The sequence below is a fragment of the Columba livia genome, chromosome 3, assembly GCF_036013475.1.
Source record: "Columba livia isolate bColLiv1 breed racing homer chromosome 3, bColLiv1.pat.W.v2, whole genome shotgun sequence".
Taxonomy (NCBI): Eukaryota; Metazoa; Chordata; class Aves; order Columbiformes; family Columbidae; genus Columba; species Columba livia.
The window spans coordinates 55,920,248-55,942,831 of record NC_088604.1 but is presented as its reverse complement, the minus strand read 5'-3'; the positions used below and the strand labels follow the sequence as shown (position 1 = coordinate 55,942,831).

At 40.5% G+C, this 22,584-nt stretch overlaps 1 long non-coding RNA gene across 2 annotated transcripts in view; it reads left to right on the top strand.

Annotated features, from left to right (window-relative positions):
- LOC110362599 (uncharacterized) overlaps positions 1 to 22,584 on the top strand; it is a 65,948-nt gene that overhangs the window by 15,535 nt on the left and 27,829 nt on the right. For both annotated transcript variants that reach the window (XR_010471354.1, XR_010471355.1), the window contains exon 3: positions 7,168 to 7,240. This is a non-coding gene — a long non-coding RNA (uncharacterized LOC110362599). The remainder of the gene's footprint in view (positions 1 to 7,167; positions 7,241 to 22,584) is intronic.

Sequence of the window (22,584 nt, the reverse complement as noted above, 5' to 3'; positions counted from 1 at the left end):
GTAACTTGTTTAGGAAACAGTGAGTCCAAGCACTGAGCAAAATTTTTCTATTATCTTGTAAGAGAAGATGTGATCAAGATTGTGCTCTAGTCTGCTCATGAGCTCTCTGTTACTGGCTTCTAACCCCATGGCACATTTTAGACACAAAGATGTGAAGTCCCTGTGTGTTGTTCGAGATCCCATGGCAAAAGACGACCCTTGCAGCTGCTAACTGTTGTAGGCCCCATCAGCAAGGCATAGAGCCTGACCGTGAAAACTGGTGCCTTGTTCAAGCTTTGACAGTGTTTGAAGCTCATATTCGCTGCAATTTAACTAGGTACTTTTCCCTTCTCTACTGCTGTGTACATTTTCTCTGCATAAACTGCAGTATCCCACTCTGCACTTTCCTATCCTGGCAAAAATACTTAAAAACCTTGAATTAAGTGCTGTCTCTGAATAAAAAACTGTTACAGCTCAGCCAAGATGATGTACCCATCTAGTCAATCTATGCATATAAAGGAGCCGGTCAGTGCATGCATGGCTGTAATAGAGCATGAGCACCTGGGAAAGAAAGACTAGGAAATGCAAGAAGGAGCTGCAGTTCCCAAGGACAGTAGGACAGAATATGGGACACGATTACTTGTGAAACCAAGTTTCACCAGTTCCATTGCTCACTTATTGCATAATCATCTTCCTTGACTTGCTTTCATTCAGCTGTAATTGACGGAAGTGTTTCTCAGTGTCTTGATTTTGCCTCAACATCAAGACTTCAATCATTTGGTTTTTTCCCAGGGTAAACTATTTTTGGAATGATTACTTCTAAGTAATTCTTCAGGGTTGAACATTGGTCTTGTGATTTGTTATGGTGTCGTCTTCTTTTTCTGAAACCACCCCCCCACAATCATAATATGCTGATGTTCATTTTGTGAACTGAAATGTCACTCTTCCAACTTTCATTCAGACTTCCTGTAAAATTTGATAGCAAATGCCTGTTCATTTTATAAAGTTTATTCACATCTTGATGGTATGAATTTTTTTTGCTGTTTGCAAAAAGCAACAGATATATTGTCATGGTTTTTAACTGTGCTTTGGTACTGTTAACATCAACAAAAACAATTAATGGAGAGTATTTGAGCGGTGTTTTGTTTTTAGTGTAAATTGGCTACAATGCTGGAAAATGGAAAAATCGTTATTAGGTTAGCAAAACTCCTGCCTTACATCTCACCCATTTTCACTGTGTTTTATTCCACTAATTGGATCTGCATGCATTTTGAGCCCTAGTGTAAACTGTGAACATCTCTTGATGAGAGGGAACACAAAGCAATGAAATAATAGAACACAAAAAGAATTAAGCTGAAAAATAGCCCAAAAGATTGAAATCAGGACAGATTTAAATCATTCTTTGCTATTTTATTCATCTTGGTTGTCTGATAAACTACCAAGCAGGACAAAGTTCAGGAGACTTGATATACTGCATGTTAAGTCTTTGTTGTTATAAGGTGAACTCCCTTACTCCAGCTTGCTCTCCTCGTCTCCCACACTTGTTGTTTTAATACAGAGGAAAGTTCAACTCCCCCTGTTTAACTCCAGTACCTCTTAATGAGGGAACTGTAACACTATCCAGTCATCTCACCACACAGCAATCAGAATTTCATTGCTTTGCACAGCCTGACATGTCAAAAAGAATGGTTAAAATTCACCCAAGTCCTGGAAACCCTCTGTTGAGTTAAACAGATCACATCTTAGCTATAGGAGGATATTTTGTTTGGTTGGTTTGGTTTTTAAATGGCCAAAGGGCAACAAGTATTGTTTGCAAAAGCTCTTTCACATACCTGGTTCTTAGCATGCTGGCATCAGCAAGATGATTTACCTATCATGTAGTTAAAGAGACAAAAGCAATAGAGTTTCATGTGCTAATAAAAAAAAAAAAATAAAAACAATCACCACCATTTACAAAAAAACATAATCTGATAATACAAAATGGATACTTTAGTCTATTGTGGTTAAGAAAATCTCTTAAAGCATCCTAGTAGATTATCTTTGACAGTGTGGGCTTTATATTTACAAATGAGCAAAAATGTGAACAGAAGGCTCAAGGCCAGTAAATCTGAGTCATGGGAGGTAATGTTATTTATGGGCAACAGCACTTGAACCACCATTTCTGAAGCCTTTAGTACAAGCCTTCCTGAAGGCACACATGCATGTTTTATGGTTATTGCAATTGCTGCAAGAGACACAACACAAGCAAACATTTGCAGGCACTTGGCTTGTGCTTGCTGTAGTTCAGGTTGTACCTTCCAAGAGTTTTTAGACTTGCTTTTTTTTTCTAGTATGTTGCTTCAGTTAAACTGAAAACCGGACAGAAGACAATGCTTTATTAAACCATGAAATTATTGTATTGCATTACAGGAAGCCTCCAAGTTTATAGAAATAGGAATGTCTTTGTGGTATAGGGGTAAAAGTTTCTGTTTACAAGACAGTTCAAAGGATTTCATAAACAATTACCTCTGAAGTGATAATGCTATGGATATTTTTCTGTATATGTAGATGGCTTTTAATAGTGGTGGCTCTACATTAATGAAAGATTAATTATCCAGAGAAAAATAAATTGCTTATAAGCAATGCTTATAACCCAAACATTTTTAAATGATGGCTCATTTAAAGATCATTTAAAAGTACAGGGAATGACTGAGTAGGGCGGTCTATTCTGGAAGACACACCACTGAAGGAAAATATGAAGAGTTTACAGAATAATAAGGGGCACGGGGGTGAATAAGGATCAGCTGCTCACTTTTTTCTCCAGTGCAAAAACAGGTATCAAGTGAAGACTGTAAATTCTTATCCAAACAAATGTGAGAGCATGATTCTTCATGCAATATGGACAGGAGTGGATGTTGTACACAAAGGGGTTTGAGGGGACACTAGACCAGTTAATGAAGAAAAATACATTACAGATTACTAAATGCATAGAAACTACTTCTGATTCAGTAAATCTCTCAGCTGGCAATAGTACAAAACTGGGAGTCCTCTGGGTATGCTCACATTTGCTTGCTCTGTTCCTGTTTTTCCCCAGGCATCTGCTTATGACCATTGCTCTCGCTGAATTTCCCCTTACAAACAGACTTCAGTTTGTGCCTAATACCAGCTAACCAGCCAGAGGAAAGGACGATGACGTTAAAAAATCAGCAAAAAATTACAGACACATCAAAGAGGAAGAGTCAAGAGTCAAAGGGTCAAGAGCAGAAAAAAGTAAAACATATGTGCAGGGCAGAAGCAACTCAAAATAGCTCCAAGAAGAGCGTGCCAACAGCATCACCACTCCTTCAAGGCATCCACCTTAAGGCACCCGAGGAGATAATTGATGTCACTCAGTGGTGCTCTTTCTAAAAGGAAGGGACAGAACAAGGGAACACATGCTCATCCTTCACACACCAGAACCCATCAAGTTTCCCTCCTTAGATGCCACAAACAGGCAGCACAGACAGGGCCGGGAGGAGGCTGACAATAAGGTCTTGTGACTTTGTCGGTCCTCGAGTGAGGAGAGTGTAAGCAACAAACTGAGGGGAGAAATGCAGCCACAACCTCAAGGACTGAAGGACACAGAAGAACTGGAGGACTAGGTACTTTGTGTACATGTATGCCAGAACCCCTCTCTCACTACCAGTCAGGGACCTTATGAACTACTTTGTGCAACGCTAATCGACATGCCTATGTGACCTCCACATTCTCCCTGAATACAGTATATTCTGCATTCTTTCTCTGCGTTAGTGTTTACCAACATTTCTTTCAGCTGAAAAATCTAAGCACCTATTGAGGCCAGTCCATGCTGGGGTACAGACTTTATGGACAGCCTGCCCATCATCCATCCCAGTTCTCATTCTCTTGGCACGTTTCTCTCTCCATATCTTGCACAAGGCAGGGCTCACACCTTCTGAGAGAAGATTGGGGTACTCGTTAGCATGGCCAATGGTCTCTGTGTGCAAGGGAGAAGAGGTTGTACTTGTAGCACCATGCACACTGCTGATGTGCAACAAAGACAAGACCTATCCTTGCAAATGGCAGAGACTTACGCAGTGCAGAAACAGACCAGTCTACCTCATTTCTTCAGAAGGCACTCTTTGGCGTGAGTATCACTGGCAATATCAATGTAACCTATAAACAAAAATGAAAATGTAGCAATGCGGCTGAGTTCAAAACTCAACATTTAGATAAGGTCTTATAGATTAAACAATTGCATGGTGGATTATTGAGGTGACTCCAAACAGCAATCTCCAAATAGCCGATGTTTTAACCCATTACCTCAAATGGAAGTTTTTCCATATCATTACCATAGTTAAATGTGGTAAGCAAGAAAAACATAGCACTTATGCAATCCCTCTGAAAAAACTTGGACTTCTGGATTTTTTTAGGGTGTTAGAATTGCAAATCTCTCTCAGAGGAATCCAGCGACACGTAGAAAGCATTAATGACTTGTTATGTGCAAATATTGAAAGCTTATTTAATGTTATTTGTTCATCTTTGGGTATGGTCTGTGCTATACAGATTTGTGACCTACAAAGTCACACAGTCTTAGGCCAGGCCCAGTTGAGCTTTCAAAGACAGTGCGATGTAAGACATCTTAACATACACATGCTATGCTGAACTTTCCAAGTGCAGTGCCAACACTGGCAAACCTGTTTTCAGAATGGGAGAGCCATCTTGCACAACAGCTTATATCCAGCTGTCTCCAAGGCCAAGGCTACACTGCTTGTCAGGGCTCTGTGTATAACCTCTTTCCACTCCACCTCCTTGCCAGGGCCTGGATGCCTGATCTTAGTGCTACCTTTTGAGACAACTGCATGAGCTTGAGCCAGAGAGCTGTGGGAAAGGAGCTGTCAGAAGTGGGTTTCTACCCTTCTTTCCTTGAGAGGAGCTTTTAAGCTCAAACCCTCACTGCTGATTTCTGCCCAAGTGATGTTTGCAGCCATGCCTGGGCTTGACCATTGCCAGCTGTATGGACTTCACAGATTAACCTTGAGCCTGCCTCCTACATATGGATGTTTCAGGTAATCTGGATGCTTAGGTGGCCCTGAACCTCACTGCTCCCAGCACAGCTTGGAGAACCACCCTGTGGCTGACCATGGCACCAGCTTCACAATTCCCATGGTCCGGCAGCCAGTCTGTGAGGCTGGCCCCAGGTGATCTCAGAGACCATCCCAACAGGTGGCATCCCACAGCCTTGATCTCACCACCTGGTTTGCCCAAACAAGCTGTCCATGAGCCACCTGGGAGGCAGCTGTGTCAGGGAACGTGCCGTGAGCACGGGTTCTTGTCAAAGGTTGTATAGACATAGGCAGAGAGATTTACAAAGCTACATGAAGAGAGAGCTAAGTCTATTCAAATATCAGATACCGTAATTCATCTTGATTAGCCTGGGATGATTCAACAGCTGTAACCATTTAGGCCACGATTCAGAAAGACAAATACTTTAATCTAATGGTAGTCAGGGATTGCCAAGGAAAGGGAGTAACTGAAAATAAAATATATCAAAATCTCAAACTTCGTTCTGGAAACAGAATTCCAAAACTTAATTAAAGTGCTTAAACTGAATGTATCAAAATATAACTCAGTTATACTAAAAAAAATTGCTTCCAATTTGTTGAGAATGATTGAGAGCAATTGATGCAATGTAGACAAAACTTAGTTCCAAGAAAAGTTATGAAGAAAGCTATTATCCAGCAGTGCCTTATCTTGAAGGTATCTAAAATTTAGTGGGCACCTCTATTATGACTTTTCATGGTCTTAAAGTTCTCTGAGAGCCTGCACATTCACAGTAGGGCCTCAGCTGTGAGACATGTTCTCAATTATTCTGTACCATGATTCAGAGATAAGGATGTCCATCTACAGCTGCAGTCCATTACAGTCTGCTTCCAACACAGGTAGTGTGCTGAGGTCAGCACATAGCACAGCATGGCCACCTACTCCCAAAACCTGGCCAGTGCTGGCAGCAGCCTGTCCTCTAGAGGCCCTGTCAAAAGACAGAAAAGAGCAAAATATTAATGTGACCTGAAAGAGTGTGACTCTGGAGGTGAGGTAGAAGACATGGGCATGATTTTTATCAGAAAGGGACAAGATGGGTCAACCTCTTACTCCCACGCGAGCTTCCTGTTATAAGGACCAGAACAAGCTACATCTGCTCCAACAAGCCACATTGCTGATAGGACATGGAGCCTCATCTCTGCTGGTGGATTAGTTTCCAGAAGACCCCAGGTCTATGAAGATCTGAACCTGGGCATGTAGCATGCTGTGAATGTACTATTACTTTTCTCCATTGCGTGCAGACTTTGAAATAATTTTTCACCATCTAACTGTCAGCGTAATGCAGCTGAGTCATTGAAATGATGTTAGGGTAGAATTAAACCTTCGATGTGTAGTGCCCTGTTGAACCACTTACTAATCATTATTATACAGAGGAGCTAAGACATCAGTAATTGCAGAGTAGTGTTAAGAGACATCGCGACTAGGGGAGGATGCACTGATAAGATCTGTGTATGAGCAAAAGTGGTTGGGTCTTCTTTCATTCAATTTGTTATTATAAATGGTTTACTATTGTTAAAGTAAACAAGTTTCAAGATAAGCTTTCTTTTAAAACCCTTTCTGTCAAAGGCAGAATGAGTAGTCTTGGGATAAAACAGTTTTTTTAAGGCAATTTGATATAAGCTACTTTTTCTGCAAGATGCTGGTTTTCAGTGGGAGAGGAATAGTTGACCACCCCCCCACACACAGTCAAAAACAGTAGTAGGGCTCAGCCTTCTAGGTGTTCATATTTGGCATCAATTGCACTGTGCAAATGCAATGGCCATCCTCACACTATTCCTGGCTACCCTGCACAATAATTTCAAAGTAGTTTCTTAATCAGGTAGTTTCTAACAGGTAGTGAAATATCAATGTATTGAAAACAATGTATATGCTAAAGGTCTGTGTTTTGTATTATGTGAACAGCATAGCTATATACCTGCAGGCTCTGGAGGTTTTCCCACCAGGAACAGTTTCCCAAGTCTGCAGCTTCAGGAATCAAGCAGATGCATAGTGCAATGTTAAAGTAGTACATTTTAAAGGGAACTGGGCACCTTAAATTTGAAATGATCTATAAAAAAATGCTGAAGACTAGGTAAAAATGCTTAGATTGTTTCTTTTATGTTTAAAAAGCTACAGGAAAGTTCAGCAGAAGCATCTTGTCATACATCTGTGACTGTACTGGTACACCTGGAAGAATAATGAGGTAAGAGTTCCACAATGATGACACAAGCAGATTACATTTTATATCCTCTTATGAAAAGTGGCTTCTTTCATATCCTGTTCTTAAAATCTGAGCATGATCTCATATATGTAGGGAGAAAAAATAAGGTATGACACCAATAGAATCTGATTTTTAAACAAACTCCAAACTTGTACTGTTTCAGTACCAGTAGGGAGATTTAAATAAAGGTGCATCTTAATTTCTTGATATTATTACAGAGCTAAGACTACCCAGACAGTGTCAAGATACATCTGATATAAATGATAAGATCGTACCTTGAGAGTATGTTCAAGAAAAGTCATTCAGGTAGTGCTGACCCAAGTTAGTGATGTATGGCACCACATAAAGAGACTGTTCTGGACTTCAGCTGGCTCCACCTGAGCTAGGTTTGATATCTCTGCACAAGTTTAATAGTTAATGCACAACCTGAAAAATATACTTTTTGGATAATCAAAAGCTGACTGTATCTATCATATTCTCTGGGGAAAAAACAGAAAGGTTCCGAATTCCAACCAACCTAGCAACAACAGACAAACTTCTGGGGATCAAAGGATAGATGAGGTTGGAATTAACTTCTCACAAACGTCTAGTCCACCCTGCTACTCAGAGAAGGATCAGCTAGACCAGGTTGTCCAGGACCTTCCCTAGTCAGATTTTGAAATATCCAAGGATATTTCCACAGCATCTCTAGGCAATCGGTTGCAATGTTTGATCATTCTTACCATAAAAAAGTTTTTTTCCTATGTTTAAATGGAGTTTCGTGTACTTAGTTGGCACCCATTGCCTCTTGTCCTTTCAGTGGGCACTACTAAGAAGTGTTTGGCTCCCACTACACACTACCTGCTTCTCCTACTCTACCCTCCTAGTCAAAAAGTTTTTTTCCTTATTTCTCCTGTTCTGGTTTTGGCTGGAATAGAGTTAATTTTCTTCCTAGTAGCTGTTACAGTGCTGCGTTTTGGATTTAGTATGAGAATAATGTTGATAACACACTGATGTTTTAGTTGTTGCTAAGCAGTCGAGGACTTTTCAGGTTCTCACACCGTGTCAGCTGGACTAGAAGCAGGGAGGGGGCACAGCCAAGACAGCTGACCCAAACTGGCCGAAGGGATATTCCATACCATGTGACATCATGCTCAGTAGTTATTTTGGGAGAAACTGGCTGGGAAAACCACTACTTGGGAGCTGGCTGAGTATCCGCTGACAGGTGGTGAGCAACTGCATTGCACATCACTTGTTTTATATATTCTTTTATTATTTTCATAATTATTTTCCCTTTCTGTCCTATTAAACTATCTTTATTGTAATCCACGAGATGTACCATTTTTCCGATTTTTCTCCCTCATCCCACTGAGGCTGTGGGGAGCAAGGAAGCGGCTGTGTGTGGTGTTTAGCTGCTTGCCAGGTTAAACCGCAACACATCCCAAGCCACGTTTTGTGTCTATTGACCATTCTTATATACTTTGCCATAAAAGATAAAAGTTTGGCTCTGTCATCTCTGTAATTCTGCTTCTACTGCTATTAGATCACCCATTAGGCTTCTCTTTGCCAGGAAGAAACAAGCCCAGCTCCCTCAGTTTCTCCTCAGGGGTGATGTGTTCTGGGCTCCCAACCAGCTCAGTAGCCCCTCTAGTCTCGCTCCAGTTTTTCCCTCCTGAACTGGGGCCAAAACTAGACTCTGTGTCCCAGGTATGGCCTCCCAAGCAACAAGTAAAGGGTACTTATAACTCCCCTTGATCAACTAGCCATGCTTCTCTTAATGAAGTCCAATATGCAGCCTGCTTTATTCACTCATTTTTAATTCGGTCATGTATGTCCTTGCTCTAAAATATAAATACGTAACCATTGTTTGAAATGAATCAGTAAGTGCAATGACATAGTTAACCTATGCTGCTCTTGAAAGATATACCCCACAGTCTACTGTTTCATGGTCAAGTGGCAAAACTGTTGACCACAATAAATTAACATCACAGAAAATAATAAAATAGTTTAATGAAACTGAGCATTGCTGAGCCAATCTGATACTTGGCACACCTTCAAAGTTTGCACTGACTTATTCTACTTGTCTATGTGATGGATCAGAGCAAACTTCTGCTGTAAGAATGGAGCCCATCTGAAAATCAAAGATCATTCTTTCTTAGTCAAAAAGGTCAGGCAGTAGCACAAATTCCAGTGTTGGTGTGTGGTATGTGCAGAATCTATTTATCTCCAGAAAGGTACTTCAAAGCCAGAGTATGACTTTTAGAAGTATTGACATGCACCTCCACCCAACCCTTCAAAAATTCTCATTCAAAACCCAAATCTTCCACCCTGGCCTAGATGAGAGATCTTGGCTGAAAGCCCAGTCCTTGCAGTTTTACTAAACCAGGCTTGGGTGGACCCTGAAATGAGATACAGTCTTTTTTCATTGTAAAGGCAATGGTTTAAAGATAAGCTGTGAAATAAAAGGAAAATGGAGAGAATTTTATTCAAGCTGTTAGGAGCTTCAGGAAAGATTTAGGGTTGGGAAATGAAAAAATGAACATTGCCTTTTCAGAATATTGAAAGAGTAAACTGAGAAAATGACTTTTTATTTAAACAGTAAGCATCTTCTGCAAGACATTTAACAGCTTCCACTCCCAGTAGCTTCAGTGAGGTAGTCTGTACTTTCTCAGCTGCTCCTCACTTCTTTAGCAAAACCATGAGCCATCTGAAACACTTAGCCCATGCTAAATGACAAGTATTGTTGTCCTGGTTTTGATAAAAACAAGTTTTTCTTTTAGTGAATTTGCCTGTCAGCTAAAGGTTTCATATTAGCCACATTTTCCTGGAGAGCCAGATACATGTTTTGATAAACATAGCAATGGAATGCAAAGTTATTTATAAGCATGGATGCACCTCTCGCGAGAGGGGCAACGAGAAACAGGTGACCAAGAAACTGACCAACTGAGTATAACATTCCATTCACGTGAATACTTCATATAAAAGTGGGAGATCACGAGGATCTCTTCCCTTTTTGCTTATGGCCGACATTAGGAGAGGACCTTGCTAGTTGTCCCTGCGAACTGAGGCCTAGTGAGAGACTGAATCCAGCTCCGGTTGGCTGCAGAGTCCAATCCAGGATTTCAGGTGCCAGCTCTGCAGTTGCTGAGACTTTCAAGATTGGTTTTGTATATTTTGTATTATTTTCTCTATTTTTATTAGTAGATTAGTAAAACATTTTTAATTTTTCCAACTCGCTTCTCTCTGTCCTTCTTTCCCTCCCAATCGCCTGTCCTTAGTGGGAAGGTTGGAGAGAGAGGGTCTGAAGGGGGAAGGGAAGGAAGAGGGGGTTTAACAATACATCTGCCACGGTTTTGTCACCCCGCAATCAAAACCCTCGACAATTGTGATGTTGACTTATCTTGCTGTCTGAGTGGAATTACTCAATGATCAAAAGTGGAAATAAGTAGGTGTTTAAAAGTGCTTTTGCTCTTCAGGACATGATTGTGCAAGTCCCTGATTCCTTGATCTATGTCACTGTTCTAGAAAACACTGTTACCCAATGACACCTGCCCCCTTGACTGCCACCATGGCCATCAAACCACAAGTTTCGGAAGCATCTTTAATACTAGAGCATGACCCAAGGGACACAGAAAAGCTATGCTACCAATGAAACAGCACAAACAAGGCTCTGGAGCTTGTACCTATGAGAGGCTTGCAGTCAGGGAGCAGCAAGAAAAGAATTGCCCCATGCAGGAAGAGAAGACAGCAGCCAAGGGTGATCCCAGCACAGGCTGTGCCCTCCCTACAAGGCACCATCCCACAAGGGTTGAGCACAGCAGGTAGGGCCAGGATCTCTAGTAGGGACCATCAACAGCCCCCGAGACGAGTGATGAACTAAGGCCAGGGTCCACCCAGGGACTTCAGTCAGGAGCAAAATGAGATGGAGCTGGAAACTGGGCTGGAGATAAGCTACAACATATGACTGGGGGCCCCATCCAGGACACAAGCTAGCTATAGAGTAGCTCCAAGGTCTATTTGGGAGGCAGGGCCGGAGACAGGCACACATACAACACAGCTCAGGATATAATCAGGTGCCTCTTCCTGACCTCAGAGAGAGCACCTGGGCAGGGAAAGTGTGGGTGAGTGTCCCAATTGAGGCCAGTTGGGGTCATTAAGCCCTATCAGTGCCCTCAATGCACTGACAGTTACCTCACATGGCCCTAATTCCAGCATGAGACATTTCACTGCATTATAGAAAGATGTCACATCAGAGAGCAAGAGCAAGCTGGAAGGACAGCAGCCCAAGCAGGAATTGCAAGCCACCAGTCTGGCTCTTCTTGTTCATCAGGAATAAGCACATGTGCCCAGAAAGGCAAAATCCCATTTGCGAGAAATCATTAAACTTTGTACTGAGACCAGCTGATATTAGTAAGGCCTCACAATCCCTGTTGTCGACAGCTCATTCGCATAGTTCATGGCTGCCTCCAATTATCTGTGGGAGATTTGCAAGCCGAACTCTCAGCCTGCGAAGGAGGTTCCACATGGGCAGGCGCTTAATGAACAGATTGGATTATAAACACTAGCTAATCTTTCCCACATGTACACCTGAAGAATATCACAAGTGACAGCTGTTTAAATTTCCAAGGAAATTAATGATTCCTAAAGAGGCAGGGCTTATCAAGACTTTGACTGTGCCTGATAACGGACAACCACCAAGGGGCAAATTGTTTATAATAGTCTATAAGTGCCTTATTCTATGGGTTCATCTTGGAAACTTTTATTGACATGGTCCCTTTTATTAATGTTTGTGCTGGCAAAGACTGGAACAGCTTTGTTCAATCTACTGATGATATTAGGCTACTAAGGCCTCTAATGAGCATCTCGTATCTTCAGGTCACAGTCAGTTTAAAGCGATTGGTACTGGGGCCAGGATACCCCGTGCTCAGCTGAACCCTACAAGACAGCATTGTGCCTGTCCCATGCAGAGCTCACATCCTTGCAGGGCCCATCTGTGAGACTGCTAAAACATTAACTCGTGTGCAGTGGGTCGTTTGCTTCTTTTGCTGTCTTGAGATTCAAGGGTGGGAGGGGGGTGGTGGGAAGAGGAGAATCCAGGTCTACCATGAGACCATAACCAACCTTTTCTAACAGAAAAACACAAATAGAAAAATATATACCATTTAGGCAAAAAGAAAGCACCTTCCTCTGTCGTCTTTTACAGAAAGCCTGTACCTTTCCATTAGGACACAAAATTTCCATCAGTCACTCTGGTGTTCCTTCTTCCCCACAGAGCATGTGGCAGGAAACATTGTCATTTCCAAGGGGACTTTTCAGAGGCTGGTTCTATTTCAAAGAAGGCATGATGAAGAAATAGCATCCGTGCTGGCCTGTTAAAGTGGCAACATGGAAAGATCTTTGTTAAACTCAGGGGTTGAGAAAAAGAAATTAGCTACAGTAAGTCATTCTTCTCAAGCTACAAGTAATGCAATTCCCATGCAGAAGTGGGTAGATTTGGGATTATTTTAAAGTTCAAACTTCTCTTACTGGTCAATGAGTGTTTCACAAAGGAGCATGGAATTAATTTAAATTCTAGACTACAGACAAAACAAATGGGTCACAAACAGTTTATAAATGTTTTCTTGCATAAGAATAATTCTGTGTTCCATCACTGAGTTTGCTGCTGAAGTGTCTGGCCACAGCAAGGGACCTGTTCCTCCTGCCACACTGGTGTGAACCAGAATCGATTCATTTGAAACAAATGGATGAAGGTGGTGGCTAAAGTCAGGCTAAAGCAAATGGAACTGGCACAGTCTGACTTATGTTTTAACTAAAACCATGCTAATATTACTCTCTGACCCATTGCACTCAATGAAGCCAATTTTGGATGTGCAGCATATATTCTGCAAATCAGCTCTTTCCCAGTTTATATTCATATAATTACACTGACTCTGCTTAGTGAAGGTCTGGGCCAGTATTTGTGACTTCAATTTTTCTGCCATTCATCATAAAAATTAGTTGGGAGCTTCACTTCAAGAATATTGGAGCCTCCAATGACTGGATAAATCATTTCTGTATGGGTTGTTTCTTGTGCTTTCTCAGACTAGCATTGGCATTTTCCTGGGAATAAATGTGAAAGAGAAGTAAATCACTGAGTTTATGATTAGATTAATAAATAATGGATACTTTCAAATGCAACTTTCAGGCAAAAGATTATTTATGTCCTCCCAGTGCACACGTATATGGACACATACATCATTTCCTCAGTTTTATTTTAGGATCTTGCATGATTGGGCTTTTTCTTCAAATGGTGACTATCTGCCACAGGGAGTGTTCTATTATAACCATAACAATGTGATACTATATTAGGAAAGGAACTCAATTTGTAGGACATTTGGAATCTCAGTTACAATTCAAGCCTGTTTGCTTTCATGAGGCAAAGAAACCAAGAATAGCTAGCCTAAGCAGCAGATGTTGCTAGCAGGTAGTAGGACCGCATTGGTGAAACTGACTCTTTGCTAACTTTCTACTAGATTTCTAACATAATAAAATTCTTGAACAGCATAGGTAAGGATATAGCTCTTCACTTGTCTGGTTTGTTTGAAGTTTTAGGTTTTGTTAAGGGTATTTCTGCTGCAGTACATGAGTTCCTCAGTAGCAAATAAGGCACTTTTTAATCAACTTTTAATGCCTCTGAGTAAAAAGGCAAGTGTAAAGAACTTCTGCAACATGAATATATGTGTGACACCAGTTGGTTTAAGGCAGAAGTACTGAAGCCATGTAGAACAAATCAGGCTTTTTCCTGAGCTTCACCTTGCTTTTTCCTCCCACATTTCTTTCTTCTAATATTCCATGATATTGCATAGAACGATGACCCTGACTGCTCCCCTGACCCACGGAGGTTGCATCCCCAGAAGCTGGAGAGAACAGGCTGATCAGTTGGGAAGTTATGGCAGAAACTCCCTGGCACAGCGGGCAAGGAAGGAAGAAGTGGAGAAAGGGAGAATGACTTTCCTTCTCACCATGGCTCTGCAGCTTTGCCACTGTTATCAACAGCATACCAGTCCTGTCTTAATGCAAATGATTTCATAATACACCTACATACCACTCCAAGAATTTCTTCCTGCTTTCAAGGACTGCTGTTTAAATGCCTGATTCTCAAGGTCAGATGACTCTATCTAGTGAAAGTAAAAAAAAAAAAAAAAGCAGTGACTGCTTCTCATGGATCACATAGAGAGCACAGATCTGGGGGGAAAAAAAAAAAAGACTCAACAAAATTCTTTTCCTACAGGACTAAAAATTTGCTCAAATGGGCTGAGAGAGAACTTAGAAGACTGTGTGCAACAGTGCCATCTGATGGGCTTACTCAAAAGGGTAAACAAGGTGACAAAGTCATCTGCAGGTCTGGCAAGCTACTCTCATTCCTAAGCAAAATGATGTGACCAATACTGGATTGGATTAAAAGAAGGTGCCATCCAGTGAATTCTTATTTACATAGTCTTTTCGCATGGGCCTATGTCAAACTGCTTTTAAAAATAAGGTTCTGGGGTTTTATTTGATAAAAGTAATAGGGTTAAAATAATTCCCGTGGTGGTATATTTGATTTAGTACTATGGAACATTTTGCTTGAGACACTACAGCAAATAAAACATACAGGTCAAGTTAAATGCACTAACCAATGGGTAACAGACCCTCAAGTGACATTTCAAAACTGGAAGCAATGCAGGGGAGATGAGGGCCCAGAGACATCTTAGGAAAAGCTGGTGTGTCACAGGGGCAGACTACATAGCTACCTAAGATGACAGAAGAGAAAAGGAAATATTATATAATTTATCAGCATTTATGTGTTGCTATGTCTTTGACAATATAAACAACATTGAATTTCATCTTTACAGAATACATTGCCCTTAAATAGTTGCTGGAAATTTGTAAGACAAAGTTAACATAGGGGTTTTTTTAAAATCTAATTCATTCTTCTCCAAGACCCCAGTCAAGTGACTTTGTTTTGAAGAATGAGGCATGTTCATTACCATTAAAATAAATGTAGAAATGAGGCTTCTGAGTTTCAGTCATGACTTCTAGGAGCTTGGTGTGGCTACTTATCATTAGATTGCCTTCCCCTAAGCCTCTTCTTCCTACAGTGCATGAAGTTGTTATTATTGTGTCAATAAGTTTGAAAAGATTGCTCTTCTTAGATTAATTCTGAATGCAAAAGTGACTTTTAAATGGATTTACATCTTCATTACTGTATTACAGTATAGGTAAAACAATTCATTTCCCCATGTTTGAATTCCTGTGAACATGCAGATTTGGACAGTAAAATTTATTTCATTTGCTACAGTGAAACAGCAAGAGCCATCCCTGGTCACAGAAATCAGTTTGTGGCCCTGTAATGTAAACAGCTTTTATCAATGAGCCAGAAGAAAACCTGAAATCATCATTTATACAATCTCTAAACACAAATACCAGAAATATATACAAATATTAGAAAGAAAATACTTTTGAAATAGACCTGGATCATTTGGTAAGTAGGGTTAAGATCAGTGTTACATTGTTCAGCTTAGGTAAATTTAAAACTTGAAGAACACCTAGTACTTCTTTTTATGACTAACTTCATCAGGGAGTCTACTAAAAATGTTTGGAGATTATGGTAGATCACTGCTTGAATATTAAATGACCTCTTTTGTGTTTGTTTTTAACTTCCTTCCTAACTCTTAACTTTTACCAACAAAAATCCCAAAACACTTTCTTTCTTTCCCACAAATTGATCAGTCTCAGAAAGCAAAAGCAATGCTGGACCATTGCAGAATTACTTTTTTTCCAGAGAGAAAAAATAATATGAAAAATTTTACTCTAACTCTTGATTTTTTTTTTAATTCTAATTCCTGTCTAGGGAATGTTCATGAAGGAAAGCCATGTTCAAACATCAAATCCCCTCAGAGGGGAATTAGGTAGATGAGATATGAAAGGCCAGGGTAGACAAAAGGTTTGTGTTGAACCAGGAAAGGATTGATTCATTTATGACTGTTTGGAGGGAGAGAAGGAAACGGAGAATGATGGTGGGGGCAGAGGGAGTGGTATTGGTGAGACGTAGGCATCTCACCCATAAAGAAAGCATCATTGCTGCTTTTGGAAAACTGGAACTAAATATGCAAATACTATGGCTGAGGCATCTTATTTTACTTGACATGTCCTGCATCTACCCACATCAGACCTTGTTATTAACAGGAGAGCATCAGTTCTATGTCAAAAACTAATAACCCTATTTCACAGGAAAGCTCACTTCATAGTGATCGCTGTAGATAGTACTGATAGAGTAGTTAGATGTTACAAATTACACATCAGCCCCTACTAAATCCAGGAGCCATTTTTCAGTTAAGGCATAATAGAAAAACTCAGGTAACCAGGCTTTGCTTCTATGTGTGTATTATGTGGGCGATTTAGTTGTGCAGCTACAAAGGACCAAATCCAGATCTCCTCAGCTGACATAGCAGAGAGTGTGTCTAAGAAACACCAACACTTGCTGTGAGCAGAGCCACATTGTTGTAGCAGGACAGAGAGGTATAATGCATGGTTATCTGGTTTTAGCTTCATGATCTGAGGAAGGGAGGAAGCAAATATGCAGCCCTATATCTGTACTTTTATCTACTTTTGTAATTGATCCCCAAATCCTCTGGGAGCCATTCTACAATGAGTGATTAATATCTAAATCGATGTTTACCAGTTAATCTTCTGTCTAGAATCTCCTTTGTCAGTAAGTCTAGACCTGGTTATAGGCTACAAGGCAAGATGTAAATGTGAAATCTAGTCAGTAATATTGTCAGAGTGGACCTAAACCTACTAAATCAATAAAACCAGAGGTGGAGGCTCATAAATCTGTGTGTGTGTGTGTGTGTGTGTATAGCTTCCACTATACAGCTCCTTCTGGGACCCTGCATGTGGCCTCCAAATAGCGTTCCTGGCAGTTCTTCTTTCTGATCTAGAGGTACATCTGTGATGAAGCAGATTTAATGGGGAAGACCTCACAGTGCAATAACATAAGCTGTATGTTTTCTTTCTTCCCTCTCACCAAAAAGCTAATATTCAGTTTCTCTCCTGTCCAAGTCAGATTAGCTTCCCATAACAGCACTCACCCATGACAATCTCTGGTATTTTATTTCATGACAAATTGAGCTCCATGAACTAGAACACTTGCTTTTGGACCTGACTACAATGGATGCTGAAAGAGCCTTGAGCATTTGCACTTGGAAAGGGGCAGAGCTGTGTATTTATATTCTAGATTTCTGCCTTCGTGGCTGAGTGTATATGTGATCTAATGCCAAACGAGAAAGTTCATCTATGAGTTGCGACACTAAAGTAATGTGCAGTGCATATGGAAAGGAACAGTTTCATCTATGGAGCATGAAATAGTTATATCTGTAAACCTTTGGTTTTCATAGACAACAAATCTTGTGATTTTTTGTTTGTGTAGAATCAATATTTTTAGCGGTTTCTTAGTAGAATATAAAACTTGCATTTTATTAACACTGATTTTAAAAAAGACTATCGAGTTAGTCCACTGGCTTAAAGAGAAAGTATTAGCATATTCTTTTTTCAGTTGTGTCCTTTTTTTAGCTATTCTAGTCATAAGTGCAATGTTACACTGCATACTTAACATAAGTTATACAGTTTCACAGAAGCGTTCAGAACATGAATTTGTATGAAATAAAGGCAGAAATAAATAAAAAAAAAAATAGTAAGGTTTCAAATGCATGAGAAGAAACAAGCATGGGAAGAGTCTGTAGCATCAACAGATTCAGCTGTAAAAGAAGCTTTCCAGAAAGATAAGGCAATTAAAGAAAAACTAAGTTGAATCTTTACTTCGTAAGAAAAGTTTCCACCACAGACTTTCTTTATGGAGGCCTGCGTCTGATGGGCTGTTTCAAATTGCAGTGGCAGAAGAGATTTTTAAATAAAATTTATAAAATGAGAAGCAGGAAATCAGAAGGACCAGATGGTTGTTCACCCAGGCTTTCTGAAGGAACATACATACCAATGTGAAAATGTTATGTGTAATCTGTCACTTAAAATCAGCCTTATTCCTAGAGAAACAGAAAGCAACAGATGTGACACCATTTTAAGCCATCAGGGAAGATTTGGGAAACTATAGATCAACATGTCTCACTTCCATATAGGGGAAAATATGGAAACTATCATAAAATCTAGAATTAGTAGCCACATAGAAAGATTTGATTTAGTAAGGAAGAGTCAGAACTGCATTTCTGGATGGAAGTCACAGATCAAATATGAAATATTTCTTCGAAGTAATTAGTGAGCATGCAGACAGCTCTGTCTGCTCTGTGTTTCAGGCACAAGGGATAAAGGGGAAAACAAAAAATTCATTAACCCACTATGAATCCATGTTGAGTGCTGTGTGCAGGTCTAACTCTTGAATATCAACTGTATAGTAGCCTTAAAAAATACGCAGAAAAAGAACTCATTTAGCACAGCAAAACTATGATGAAAGGACAGCTGTCTTCTGACCCTGCAATGTCACTGAGAGTCAAGCAGATTGGTTTTATTTGAAAGAGCAATTTAGGATTACTCATGTCAGGAAAAGGGGAATCTTTAAAGTCTTATAAAAATGTCATTGAACATACATGCAAACTTTAGAGACAAATAAATTACCATCTGTTTCAGTCTTTCCTTGTGTTTGTTCTTCAAACAGAGTCATCAGAATAAATAATGTCCCCAGGATCTCTAGAACTGTGAACAGGGCATGAGTTTCCTTAACATAGCAAAAGAGCTTCTGTTAAATGGAGCTTGAATACAGTTATTGAATACCTTTTGCAGAAAGAAAGGACAACAACTTTTCTCCAAATGGGGTGGAAATAAAAGTCTAAAGTAAGGTTCTGAAGTTAGCAGAGTCAAAACTCCAGTGAGTATGGGTGGTTCAACCAGAACTCTTTTTCTACACCACTCTTAGCACTTGGTTCTAATATTTCCCTTCCCATCCTTCAGGTTTGTCTTCTACAATATCTGGGTCTTGTAGACAGAAAAAACCACACATGAGGATTTTGGGGGAGATGCTGAACCACAGAACAAGGAATGGGAGTGGGTGGATCCTTGTTAGCGCAAAGGAATTGATCCCAAGTGTGAAAGAAAAATACTCATCTGCAGTATCTGGGCAAGTCCAAAATTCCTAGGCCTGTTTCCCTGGTATCGAAAGTTCATGACACTCATGGACATATTTTCTAATATGTTAATATCCTGTGATCCATTTTAATGGAGCTTGAAAGCATCCGTAGCTGCCAGGCTAATGGAATTATAGCACCCACATTACTAAAAGGAATTAGATTTGTAGTGATGCCAGGTGTACTTGCTCTTTCTTTCCTTCTGTCTTTATTTACACTTTTATAGATGGGTAAGGATCTATCTGTATTGTCTAGGGGACTTTGTTTTTAAACAAATAACAATAACAAATATTTACAAAAAAATACTGTAATGAGCAATTTTAGAATTTCAGCCTGTCTTCCCCTTCCAGCATTTTCTCTGACCTCTTTTACAAATGGGTCTTCTAATCTATCCCAAGGTTAGTGACTATGACAATTACTTTTTAAAGCAAACTTATTTGTGTTCAGCGTCTCAAAACTATAGATATGTCTATGTCTAAGGAGAATGTCATACACATATAAGCACACAGGCACTCATGACACCACAGGTCACATTACAACAGGGAAGAATTTCTTCTTGCCCTATTCTTGTGCACTAGAAAACACTTCCTTATATATGCTTCATTCCACCTGATATGTACAGCAATTATGCTCACAAGAGGCAGGTGTCCCAGTAATATTTCTAAATCTTTCACTTCTCAGAAGGAGTCATTCCTGAGTGTTTTCTTAGCAAAAGGCAAAGCAAGCAACGTTTCATCTTGATTGAAACCCTCTGACTTTTGGAATCTTCTACTAAATTATATGTGCCATACAGGAAGGGTGTAGGAGGCAGAAAAATAATTGAAAAGCTCCAGTCTTGTGTCAATTATCAAGTGTTTTAAATTTAGAGATTTTCCCATCAACTAGAAACTAAATCCACTTGGTTGTTGCCAGGGAAAATGGGTGAAGATGCCATTTCTAAAGTGTGTAAAGACTTTGTGGTTCATTTCACAATAATATTTGTTGAACTTCTGTGGCACGCTTTCAGAGGAAGCAAGACAGGGCTGTGTTAGTCATGATTCGCTAAATAGTATGTCCTAATCCTTCCTAGTTTTTGTTTATTCATGCCTTGCTGTGGGATTTACAGTGTTAGCTCATGGAATGAAAAAGAAAATCCCAGCAGATAGAAGAATGCAGCCTTCCAGTCCACTGCTTGGAGACTGGCTTGGATATTTCTGTCAGAAGGACTTGCTTCACTTCTGACAGAAACCTAAATACACAGGGCATGGGGGAAAAGAGCAGAAACAGGTGGTCTGCTTCTCAGGGATAGGCATGTGAAACCTGTAAGACCAAGCTCTGCACATAAGATCAACATGAAATCAGAGGTACAGCCCAGCAAGACAACGTGGGGTGAGGTGCGCCTTTCTCTCGAGAGCTCATCACACCCCTGCTTGCTGCCTCTGACAGCCAAAGCCACCTTCAGGTAGAGACTTTGGGTGCCCCAGGGCACCTCCAAGCCATGTCACAGCAAGGAGGAGGGTGCAGGCTGTGCTAGAAGTGTTCCCATGAGCTCTACCTCCTGTCTCACGAGGTTGTTTCAGAGGTTGCTTTCATTCTCCATCTCTCCAGGCTGAGCTGACTGATAAACGAGCTCCTCTTATTTTTTCTCACCTGCTCTGAAACAGGATCTGTTCGTTGTGAGAGGCCCTTTTGTCAGAGGAGGATGTATCTTTGTTTTGTTTCCTCGTCTCCGGCCATAACCTTGGTGGAGCTGGAGGAGGGAGCGGCGGCGCTGCGGTGGGTGGTGAAGCCCCGTCCCGGCGGTGGGGAGCAGGCATGGCGAACAAGGGAGCGGGTGTGTTGAAATCCTGCCTGCGCTTTTCCGGCCCAGGTGATCCTGTCAGTGACAGATCTGGTCTGAACCTCTGCTACCGCTGAGAAGGGCGAGGGTGGAGAGAGAGGAAAACCAAAGCCTGTGGTGAATAATGAAGTCCTTATGCGCTGGAAACTCGTATTTGATATGCCGTAGGCAGAGATGCTGACAGCCACGACCTGTGCCTTGCAGCAAAAGGTTTTGAAGAGAAAATATGCTGCCTTTGCACATGCTGGCACAGAGCCAGCATGGGCCTGCAGAGCATTGGGTCTGTTCGGTGATGACTCCCATTAGAGAACTAAGGAAGAGATAATTTGATTTATTTACTTATTTATTTACTTATTTATTTATTTATCTCAGCTGCTGAGAGTGTGGAAGAAGGGCCACAGCATCCAAGAAGGCAGGATTTCTGTTCCTCAGCTTGTCATGGTCTTAGTTCCTGACTTTATGCAAGTCTGCCCTGTTCTGTGCACTTTGGTTTCTCCATCTCAAGTCTTTGCAGCTCTTGGGAAGCCGAGTATCAAATATCATTTGCTAAAGTCATTTGATGCCATTTTTAGTCTCAGTCAATGTATCAGTCCTCAGGAAAAGCCACAGTTTTTACAAGTCTCTCATTTCCAGTGAAAATGTATTTTCCTACAAAAGTTACTCTGAAAATTATGTGGTGAAGATACATAAACAGGACAAATGTGTGTTCTGTGGCTGATAGGTGAGAGAGAAAAGATTCCAGCTGCCTCTTCCTGAGCTGCTTTGAAGCAACTGCAATAACAAGACTCAAAACAATGTATAATTCATTATTTCAGACCTGACTGTACCTTGGAAATTTTGTTATAATCCATTAATTTGAGGGCATGTATTCTTGATTATAACACAGGATTTAACTTACTCTTTGAATTGCAATAGAAATGTATTTTGGCTTGACTACTCCAGTATATTGTGTATCCAGTTCACACATCTTTTATCAGAAGTCATTGCTAAGATTATCTTGCTTCATTATTTCTCTTCACTTATTCTTACAATAATATTGAATTCAGATTGGCAGGACACAACTTGTAAGCACAGGTTATACAATCTCTGTCTATTTGGCATGATGTGAAGTAGCTATTCGGCCACTGCTACCTGTAATACAACTTTTTTCACTTAGAACTGGACAAGCAGAAATGAATCCGTGAGGCCCTAAAACAACATAAGCATTCACACTGTGTAAAGAGTGGTCCGTCGTATCCATATAATTTTATCCGTCTTATTCACCATATTACCACTGATTGAGAATCACCTGCACTTCCCACACTGTGCTAAGTGGTAGGGGAGACACCTGCATCCATCTACCATAGCTTTTCCCAATCCAGGGGTTCTCCTCAGGA